Here is a 10,672-nt window from a genome sequence, read left to right as displayed (position 1 = left end):
CTATTTTTACATTTTGAACGGTTCTTCTTCCAAGCTTTCATTATAGCAAACAAAAATGCTTTAACAAAAGAAGATGGCCAAGAGATATTTGAACCCCTGGGGAAAAAGTCTTCATTGCTACCTGGGACGAGCAGGTCATGGACTCCCCAGTCTCCAGCAAGGAATTAAAGAGAACCTTCATCTCCTACTTAACATAATAAGTGCTTCTTGCTTCTCAGGACAGAGCTTTACACAAGACAGAACTCACGTGATGTAAAAGGTGAGAATATCATACAGTTAGTTTTGTAAATTCATCATCAGTTTGCAATTTGCACAAACAAATCCCAAGATTTTTCCTCTGGTGGTGGTGAATTAATTGTATTAATTCTTTCAGTGTGTATCAAGGATGTTTTCCCAGTGAACGGACACACACTTGGTGCTCTGGGCGTCCAAGCAGAAATTAAAATTAAATCAACTCTGTGCAAGAAATTCTCATTTAATTAGCCATAAGCAGCCACAAGTGCTCCAAGACTAAACGCCAAACTTCCACACAGCAGACATCCTCTCGCCAAATGCTTTGGTGCACTAACAGAAATTTCAGCAAATTCTGATTCTCAAAGAGCTGGGGAAGCAATCAATAGGAGTTCAGAATCTTTCATAAACTGTAACCCATTAAGCTCTCCTATTTCTGCAGCTTAAGCACACTGCGTTTGCAACTCGATTAAAGAACAGCAGCGGTCACTTTAAAGTATGAATTTACCATCAGCTCCGTCATCTTTGATACTCAAAAAATGACCAAATTTTGAAGTAAGGTAACGCTGGGAGTCCTGTGGACCATGTGATGTGGAGCAGAAGGTGCTTTCTGAAAAGGAGAACAATGTATTCAGTAGTTTCAGCAGGGCTTTTCCTGTATTTCTAAAGAAAGGACAGAACATTTTTGCAAGGTCTGCTAAACTGGCATCATGGTGACAAACAATACTCCTTCTATCCAGTCCCTTTGCTGGATATCAGTAAAGGAGACAATAAGATGCTTTTCATTGTTTGTTCACATTGGCAAGAAGACTGAACAGAGATTCTGGAGTTCCCTATGGAAATACAGAATCTACTATCAGCTCAAATTTTGGAGAATACAAAGTGCTTAAAATGATTGAAGTGCAGAGAAAAGAGGTATTTGTTAACATATGTCCCAGTTAGAGACCTACCCAAAGAAATGGGAACGAATCCCTTTGGCAGTGAAAATAAGGCAAGCACCTCTGCAGTGCTAATAGAAAGCTTCCCTTGTTTGGACATGATCAAAACTCCTTACAAGCAACTTCTGCAGCCATATCCTGCAATGAACTCTCGGGCTTCACTTGGCTTCCTCTGTGGACTATTTATACTCCCTATATATGCTGGAAAAACAGGAATTACTTTCTGACAAAAATACCTGCAGCAATGAAGAAGCATTATAAAATGCTCTTCTCACTAAATGGATCTTAATAACACATAATTAAAATTCTTACAGGCTAATCATTCAGTAAGCCTTAATTGTGAGACAGAAAACTCATACGCTGTGTACTAGTTGGAATCTGAGCAGGAAAAAGAAAAGAGAGAAGTAGTTCATTGGTGTTCCTGGGTAAGGGCAGATTTACAGAAGTACTCTGAAATGCACTTTTTTTTTATCCCATGCACAGAAATGTGTCTCATGGGCATGAATATATCCACGAAGGCATATTTCCAACACGTTCTACAGTGTATCTAAAGAAGTCTGAACAGATTCAAGATGGTGATTAAAAAAAATAAAGAAAATTTTTACGGTAAGTATAACTCATCTCTGTAAAGAGGTGCAAAGGTATGACACACTTCATCCGAGAGGGTGCTAATTGTGTTGGCAAGGAAACTCGTGAATGAAAGCTCGTCTCTGGGGCTGCATAAGTTTGGCTACAATTTAAGCAAAGTACTTCAGTTATTTGTGTTAGAAGTTTCAAATGCTTGCTAGAGAAGGACACTACAAATGAGCACTGCAATGCCTGCAGATAGGGATGATGAAAAACAAAAAGCATTTCCTGAATATACACACCAACTTCTTTAAAATTATTTGCTAAAATTTACACTAGTATTGCAAATGGGATTCTACTGAGTGCAATTCCTCCCACATGTGTGCGATTCCTTGGGGTAGTTACCAAACACTCACATCAGAAAAACAGAGTAGACGGCACAGTTCTACGACCAACTACTCCACACGTTTGTCGCACTTGTTTCTGCTGCAAGTAAACGTGGAGTTCATTGTTACTCTTAGAGGCAAATGCCAAGCTGTGGGACTGAACTTTCCTGCAGCAAGAAGGAAGTGCCACAAATGTTTGTGCCCAAGACAGGAAAGGTGGTGCTCAAAGTCAAGAGCTATTGTGACGAGTTGGACAATTTCCACTGAGATTGTATGGGAGGTACCATGCTCAAGAAGTTATTTGATTCTTCAAATGTGTCTTCCTTCCCATGCACTGGCTAGTGTCCAAACACCTTCAAGAAATGAGCATCAGTTGTGTTTAATGTGAACTTTTTAATACATCTTTTTTTTCTAATACTTCCTTTTTTCATGTTTTTAGCACTGCACAGTACTGCTTACCATTAGAAGTCAGTAACTGCACAGTATCAACCACATATTTACCATTCTAATAATTAATTACTGATGCTTTAAATGCTTGCATGTGCTGAAATAAATAGAATAATCTAGGCTGCATGCAACAATGGAAAGACTTTGCACGTCTTGCACAAGTACCTGCTTGTTTCTATATATCACGTGTATTATCTGTGATGAGGTAAAGCATTTTTGAACCAATTACGTAACCTCTATTTTTATACACAAGACAGAAATATGGATAAATGCTGCTATCGCCTGAAATCACAGATAATCTTTTTTTTTCCTCTGATTTTGCAATGCAGTCTGAACTTTGTCAACTTCATCTCTCCATAGCAAATGGATTGCTTGTGCTTGTTTTGTGGAGAACAAAAAATATATATTGCCTGCATTGCCAGTTCTAACAGCAGACTCACATCTGAACTGTTTCACTGAGAGGCTGACAGAAGTGAACCTGTACTGAACCACAGGTTTCACCGAGATCTTTTATAGTGCACTGTTGCTCCCAGGTCATCGCTGGTGTAAGTTTGTTTCTGAAATTGGTTAAAATCTGATTAAGTAATAATTAAAATACAATTAAGTAACTGTAATTCAGAGGAACGTGTAAGTTACATGTTCTAGTTTAAAAGCCAAAACAAACCACCCCCCTTCCAACCCACCAATTCAAACAAGCCATGTTTGAAACGTCAGAGCATTCGTCTGCAATGAAGTACATCAGAATGTTTGAAGTTCCTGGACATGAGGAAGTATTACTTTTCAGAAAGGGTGGTCAGGCACTGGAATGGATGCCCAGGGAGGTGGTGGAGTCACCGAGCCTGGGGGTGTTCAAGGAAAGGCTGGATGTTGTGTTAAGGGACATGGTTTAGTGAGAGCTATTGGGAATAGGTGAACGGTTGGACTGGATGAGCTTTTAGGTCTTTTCCAACCTTGGTGATTCTATGATTCTATGATTCTAAGTTGTATGATGTCCTACAACTTTTTAATGTACGTGCGGGTTTTGTTTGAAGGCACCAAAAGCCTCAGCAGAGCCGGGGCCCAAACCGGGCTAGATTCCACGAGGCCTCCGCCAGCCGCAGCCTCTCGGCGAGCAGACAGACAGACAGAGACAGACACACAGACACACACACACCGCCCGACAGCTCAGCTCTCAGCCGCCGGGCTAAAGAGCGCAGAGCGGATCTGGAGCTGCCGAGCGCAGCCCCTCAGGCCCCGCTCTACCGAAGGAGCGCCTGCGCTCCCGCGCGGGCCGCGCTCCCACCGCCTTCCCCGAGAGGCGCCGCTCCCCTCCCGGCCCCGCGCGCAGCTCGGACGTCCCGACTTCTCAACGCTACGGCCGCGGCTCCGCCCGGCTCCCACACGGCGCGGTCCAAAGCCGCGGCCCGGGGCCCGCCCTCACCTCGGACGCCCGACGGAGCGCCGCGGCCTCCCGCCTCGGGGCGGAGCTCCGGAGACGGGCGGGGCGGCGCGCGGAGCTTCGGCCGGGCTCCGTGAGAGGGCGCGCGGCGCACGGAAGCGGCGGCCCCGATCGCCGGCCCTTCCCGCCCCCGCACGCGCGAGGCGGCCGCGCGGCGTCAGCGCGCGCTCCCCGCCCCCGCCCGAGGGCCGACCGCCGGGGCCGGTCTCGGAGCTCGCGAGAGGACGGCGCGTCCGCGGCGGCGTCGGGTGAGCGGGTGAGCGAGGGCGGGAGGGCGCGCGAGGGAGCGAGCGGGGGGCGGGCGGCGCCGCGGCCCTGCCGGGCCTCTCCGCGCCTCAAGCGCCGGATGGCGAGAAGGCCGCGGGCCGGGCGCCGAGGAGAGCGCGAAGAGCGGCGCCGCAGCCCGGCGGGCCGCCCGCTCTCCCGGGCCGGAGCCGTCCTAAAGGGCCGAGGCCCGCGGGCCGGCGCTGGCCACGGGCCCCGAGCGGAGCGCCGTCCTCCCGCCGTTGGAGGGCGGTGTCCCCTCGGCTCGGCTCCTCTGCACCGCTCGGCGCCCGTCCCGCCCCTCCCGCAGGTGGCTTCCCGGCCCTCTGCGTGCCCTGCGGCGGTGCTCCGCGCCCCGGGCCTCCCGTGTGGGACGGATTCGCTCATTTTTAATTCGGTGTAGGACGGAGAAGTGACGGGTGAGGAGCCGGGCGCGGGCCGTGCTTCGGGCTGAAAGACGTCCGCGGGCCCGGCCTTAGCGATAAGCGGGTTAAATGAAAGGCTTTCGTTCTCGGAGCGCTGAGCGATCCGGTGGCCAGTCCGCTCCTGCGGTCTATTCCCGCACCCGTACGGAAGCCCTTGTATTGGGACTAGTCCTAAAATAAGATTTCAAGTTTGCAGGGGAAAGCTACACCAAGGAGGGACGTCCAGGCAGAGATCCCAGCCCAGTGACAGTCACCCTAAAATGAGGTCTAAGAGAGCTGCAGCCAGGCTGCACCCCTTCCAACTGCACAGCTGCATTGCTCCCACCTGTGCTCCCAGAGCTGACCGGGTCCTTTCCCAGGTGATCAATCAGTGGTTCAGGCCGTGACTCAACAGCTCCCATACATCAGCCTTCAGGATAACTGTGATTTCTGAGCTTTCCTAAATATGGTACACAGTAGGTTTTTGCTGTCATTACATGTGTGTATATGCATACATGTGTATGTGCATTCTGTAATGTGCTAATAAATGATAATTGAAGAAATATTTCAATTCTCATAGCGTAAAGCCAAAATATGACTGTTACCGGTTTCCTTTTTCTTTAGAGAGGTTCATTTGTATTGGTATCTGTAGATAAATAAGATATGCTTCTGTCAGTACATGAAGTTATAGTGAATAAATATAACAAGCAGTTGAACTTTGAAGCGTAAAGACATTCCAGCTGTAAAGGATCCTGCAGATAGGACTTGAAGGAGCTAGAACTTGTTTCGTGTATTGCGGTTGGGTTGGAAGGGGTGGGTGGTGCATCTCGACCTCCTTTGCCAGAGGTAACTGGAAAAACAATTAACTGGTGTGTTAGAATTTGAACCACGATGTGAAATGTGCTGAAGAGTGAAATCAGAACACAGTGAAAGTAGTTTGCCTTAATGATTTTTAACACAGGAACTTTAACATAAAAGTGTAAGAGCTGAGAAAGAAAAACTCTGATTATTATGTTTTAAATTTGAGCGAGATGATATATGTAACTTTTAAGACAATCCTTGTGACATCTTTTGTGATCTTTGTTTTTCTTATCTTTTCCATTTATCAGAAATGTGCTGAAAGCAGACACTACAAGAGGACACTGTAAGAGAAGGATCCAAGGTAAGTGCTGCATCTTAAAACTATTGCAATTTCTTTAATACAGGTTTTTTAATTAATGAAACTGTGGTATGAAACTTATGTGGTTGTTTTTTTTTTTTTTCTTAATGAGCCATGTATTATATATTAGTCATTGTTATATATTTTATATATACCACATGTAGGATTATTTTATAATCCTGGTGAAGTTGATGGTTTTTCATATAAAAATGGGGTTTTTTTGTACAAAAATGTTTTTTTCTCGTGCAAAAAAAAGGAATTTGGGGATACGGTTAAGTCATGTATTCTCTTTTTTTGAGGATTGTCATGTTTACAAGTCTTTGCAGGCTCTAAATGTTAGCAGCATTTTGTTTATATTGAACAGCTACTTGGCAGTGACTCAGGTTACTTTACCAGCAGAGCACGTTACAGCACGGCATTTCCAGACTGCTGCCATACCAGCACGTTGGGATTAAATAGGTCCTGTTATAGATGAAGATGGGAAGCTGCCTTCTCACAGGGAGTAACAGAGAACCTTGTGGTAGGATTGTACTTCAGTGTTAAGAAAACTGAACAGCTTAGTAAAATAAGGTGTACAATCAATGAATGTGCAGATGTTATAGTTATGGAATATGCCAGAGAGTTTGGCTCAGCAGGTTATAATAACAAAAAGAGAATAGATAGAAAGCCTACCTGTGTCCTGGACTTGCTGTGAAACTCCAAAGGAGGGATCTCCAAAAAGAAACCCTTCCCCACTGGTAGTCAGCTCCTAACTGGGTCTAAAAGAGGTGCAGCCAGGCTCCACCCCTTCCAGCAGCATGGTGAATTGCCTGCACCTGTGCTCCCAGGGCTGACTCAGTGCTCGCCTCAGGTGATCAATCAGAGGTTCAGGCCATGAATCACGCCTCCTTGATCATTTCTGAGGCCTTTCTAAGATAAAACAGAGCGTTATTTCATCTCTGCTGAAAAAGCCAGACAAATTTTATGGCTAAGAACCACTTAAGAGCCTGCAAGAAGAGCAACAAATACAAAATCTTCTGGATGTGTGCAGAAAATAGTATGAATCTGGAGCATTGATGTATTCCAACAAATCTGCTTGCAGCCTTAGCCAAACTGGAATCTACCACTGGAATATCCCAGCCAGACAGTGGAATGTAGTGAGAATAATTTAGTGCAGTCTGACTTAAAAAGCAAAGATAATTTCCAGAGTTCACTAAGAATTTTTAATTATGGCTCTAGGAGTGTGGTGGTCTGCCTTTATGCTAACTTGCCATTTGTGTAACCACACTGAATGATTGGGTACGTTTGACTTTCCTAGTGTGCAAATGGTATCAAGATACTTCATGGAATCACATTTCTCCCCTGGTCATAAAATGCAGTGAAAGCTACCAATAATGGGTTTGGAAATATTCAGTGTATGATTTCTCTATGCTTCACCTAATCACTTGTGAAAGCCTATTGCTTCATTTGATGGAAGAGAACCCGAGATGTGACTTGGCTGGCTTCTGGAGGGTTTTGAATTGGATGGTGCTATCTCCTGCCTTGCCTGTACTTTTTTTTTTAATTTTTTGGACAAGTTAACTGGCTTCTGAGAGAAATATCTCAGCTGATTTTGTAACCATACTCCTAAGTTTGATGTTTAGTAGAGAAGTCCTCGTCAAACAGAACTCTGATTGGCAGCAGCTGTCTGGACAGAAATATTCACTCTGGACTGGCCATATAAGACAGCCTGTCAATTGTCTGGCGAGGGTGGCAGGTGAGGTACAGTTGGGAAACTGGAGTTACTGGAAGCTTGGACTGCTAACAAATCCAAGTTTTCAGGAAGAGTAATCTCATTTGATAAGCACTTAGCTCTAAAATAATTATTAAATGAATAAATGAAATAATAAAATCAAATTAAAATACTATTTCAGTTTTTGTTGTGTAATTTCAAGTCACTTAATCTTATTTAACTGTTCTATCAGAAGAGAAAAAAAAGTGTAGCATTAGAAATGAATAATTGATGATCTTAGTAAATAGGAAGATACTGAATGAAAATATAGTCATGGTCCATTTGAATATTGTAGAACTACACCAATGGAAATACGGAGGTCACTCCAAAAGTAATACCTCCTAATTATTTCAGTGGAAACTACAGCAGACACGAAGGGCACAACATGACTTGAGAGAGCAAATTCTCAGCTACAAAACACTATTTTTCAACATGGTCACCAGTAGTAGTTATGCTTTTTTTGCCAGTTATAAACAAGACCCTGCATGCCGTGCTCATAAAAACCCGTGTGCCCATCTGAAACATGACTAGTCTTTCACATCACTATTGCCACTGCTGAAATGCACCACCTACTGCCTCACTGTACTAACAGCCACTGTTTGGTTTCCATTAATGTTCACAAGTGCTGATGAAAGTCATTGAGGGCCCTTTTTTCCACATGGAGGAATTCAGCTCCACCCTTCGCTCCCCCCACGCTTCCATGTCAGGCGCCATTCTGTCCCAGTGCCCCTCTGCTGCCATCTGTCACACAGCAGCAACCTGTCATGGAATGTTGGTGGGCAGGTTCAGCCTCTGCTGCCATCCCACCAACAGCTGCCTCTGACATCAGGGCTGACATCACAAAATAGGAGGCATTACTTTCAGAGCAGACCTTGTATTAAATTGTCTCTTTCTAATCACGGTGTAGTAATTTGCAATTCTGCTCCATACTGAGGGTAAATATAAACAGTCCTCTCTTTTTTGTAGTTGCACTGCACTTTGTTCTGTGCTGATTAATAATAATGCTTTCTAAGCATATTAATCACAGAATTGCTCAGGTTGAAAAAGACCGCCGAGGCCATGGAGTCCAACCTCAGTGTAACCATACTCCCCTACCTCTAACAGCCCTCTGCTAAATCACGGCCCTGAGCACCGCATCCAAATGGATTTTACACACATCCAGGGATGGTGACTCAACCACCTTCCTGGGCAGCCCATTGCAGTGCTTAATAACCTTTCTGTAAATAAGTTTTTCCTGATATCCAATCTAAACCTCCCCTGGCACAACTTGAGGGCATTTCCCCTCGTCCTGTCACCAGCCCCGCTCTGCTGCAATCACCTTTCAGGTATTGGAAGAGAGCAATCAGGTCTCCCTTCAGCCTCCTTTTCCCCAGACCAAACAGCCCCAGTTCCTTCAGTCTCTCCTCATAGGCCGCATTCTCCAAGCCCTTCACAGCCTCGTTGCCCCTCTCTGGACCTGCTCCAGCACTTCCGTGTCCTTTCGGCATTGAGGTGCCCAAAACTGAACACAGCACTTGAGATGAGGCCTCACCAGTGCCGAGTACAGGGGAATCATGTTTCATGATAACCAAAATACAGGCTTAGGTAACACAGAACAGCCTGGTACACTATTCTTCTGAAAGCAATGGGAATTGTTCTCATGTATAATTGAAGTGGTGAACTTAATGCTGAGGGCTTTAGGCCCATGGAGGCAAGAACTCGGATAAGTTGCCAGGACTTCTTTTCCAGCATGAAGCTGGGGGCAAGACATTTTCCTTTGTTTCTGTCATGGTAAATACAGTGCTAGGTGTAGTCTGTCTGCAACCCTTGATTCTTACAGGGAATATGTCTGTTACTCTTTTAGCAACATGCCTGAACAACTAGAATTAAGCTTGTTTGCAAATCAACATTTCATCTTTTCATCACGAAATAAACATTTCATCTTTGCATCTGTACATGAGATTTTTCTGTGCTGCATCAAGCATAGTGAGCTTGACTTCCTGACATTGATTCTTGAGCAGTTTTTATCATCTTAGGAGCCTAAATTCCTTAATAGTCACTTTGGAGCAAAAGTTTTTCAAATTTTTCTTTTGTGATAGAGATTGACAGCTGCTGTAAAGTTACACTGAGGCTGTCTGAGCCACCACCACAAAAATCTTCCATATCCTGAATCTCTAAAACAAATTCACATACAGAATATGTTAAACTGTGTTCAGATTATTGTTATTAAATCCAGATGTTAATATAACAGTTGTGCACTTGTGTGATAAGCTGAATCTCTCTGATAGTTTACTCCATATTTTAAGATCTCACATTTGGGTACTTGGCTAAAGCCGCTAATTAAATGTTTGAAAACTGGTTTTAAATCTGGGCATGATGCCAAAGGCAATGGAGAGAGAGGAGTCAGAGTTGAGCTCGTTTTTGATCTTCACACCGAACAGTGAAACACAAATGAACCAAATGTGGGGAAAAAAAAGGCAGGCTCACGTTTTTTCTTCCTTTATCCAAAAGGGAATTTGCAACGTAATCAGCCATGATCTGTCATCATGAAAAAGGTGGGCAGTGGCATTTTTATTGTTGGAAGGCTAGGAAACAGTTGCTGAAAACTTGATTAAAAATTCTAGAGACGTTAAAGTCAGTCTGCCAGACAATCTTACTGTAAATGAAAAAGAGCTCAAGAAAAATTCAAAAGCAGAGAAATTTGTGAAAATAGAGTTCCAGGTGGTATACTCCACTGAAGTCCAGTTCTTGCTCTTAAAGGCTCTTACATCTCACAAAGTGATGACTTTCTCAATATTTCCTATCCGCAGAGAAACACCGACACACAGCCAGGGAGGCACGGGCATTGCTGGCTCTATCCTTTATTTCGCTCCCCTTTCATAGAATATGAAAATGTATTATTTGATGAGGTCCTAATCCTGCAAAGCTTTAAGCATCCATTTATGACATCACACTCATTGCACAAAGTTAAACACATGCTTGATGCTTTTCAGGATTTGGAAACAGATGTTAGTGCAGCTTTAGGAAAGCGATGGCTGTGACTTAGCATAAGCAAGGAAATCTATAAATGTCATTGATGAGTACTCAGGGAGTTATGTCTTACAAAGTG

The 10,672-nt window shown here is 44.3% G+C and overlaps 1 protein-coding gene across 9 annotated transcripts in view; it reads left to right on the top strand.

Moving 5' to 3' along the window:
* Window positions 1-10,672, top strand: part of MRTFB (myocardin related transcription factor B) — a 309,172-nt gene that overhangs the window by 231,337 nt on the left and 67,163 nt on the right. For 4 of the 9 annotated variants that reach the window (XM_052679449.1, XM_052679451.1, XM_052679443.1 and 1 more), the window contains exons 1-2: window positions 4,151-4,263; window positions 5,785-5,837. The gene's annotated coding sequence lies outside the window, so the exon portion shown is untranslated. Of the gene's footprint in view, window positions 1-4,150; window positions 4,264-4,672; window positions 4,691-4,726; window positions 5,145-5,784; window positions 5,838-10,672 lie in introns of those variants that run through there. The other 5 variants (XM_052679444.1, XM_052679448.1, XM_052679453.1 and 2 more) reach the window with 5 other exon arrangements.

Source organism: Tympanuchus pallidicinctus, unplaced genomic scaffold (assembly GCF_026119805.1).
Source record: "Tympanuchus pallidicinctus isolate F22 unplaced genomic scaffold, pur_lepc_1.0 scaffold18, whole genome shotgun sequence".
Lineage (NCBI taxonomy): Eukaryota > Metazoa > Chordata > Aves > Galliformes > Phasianidae > Tympanuchus > Tympanuchus pallidicinctus.
This window is presented reverse-complemented; position numbering and strand designations above follow the sequence as displayed.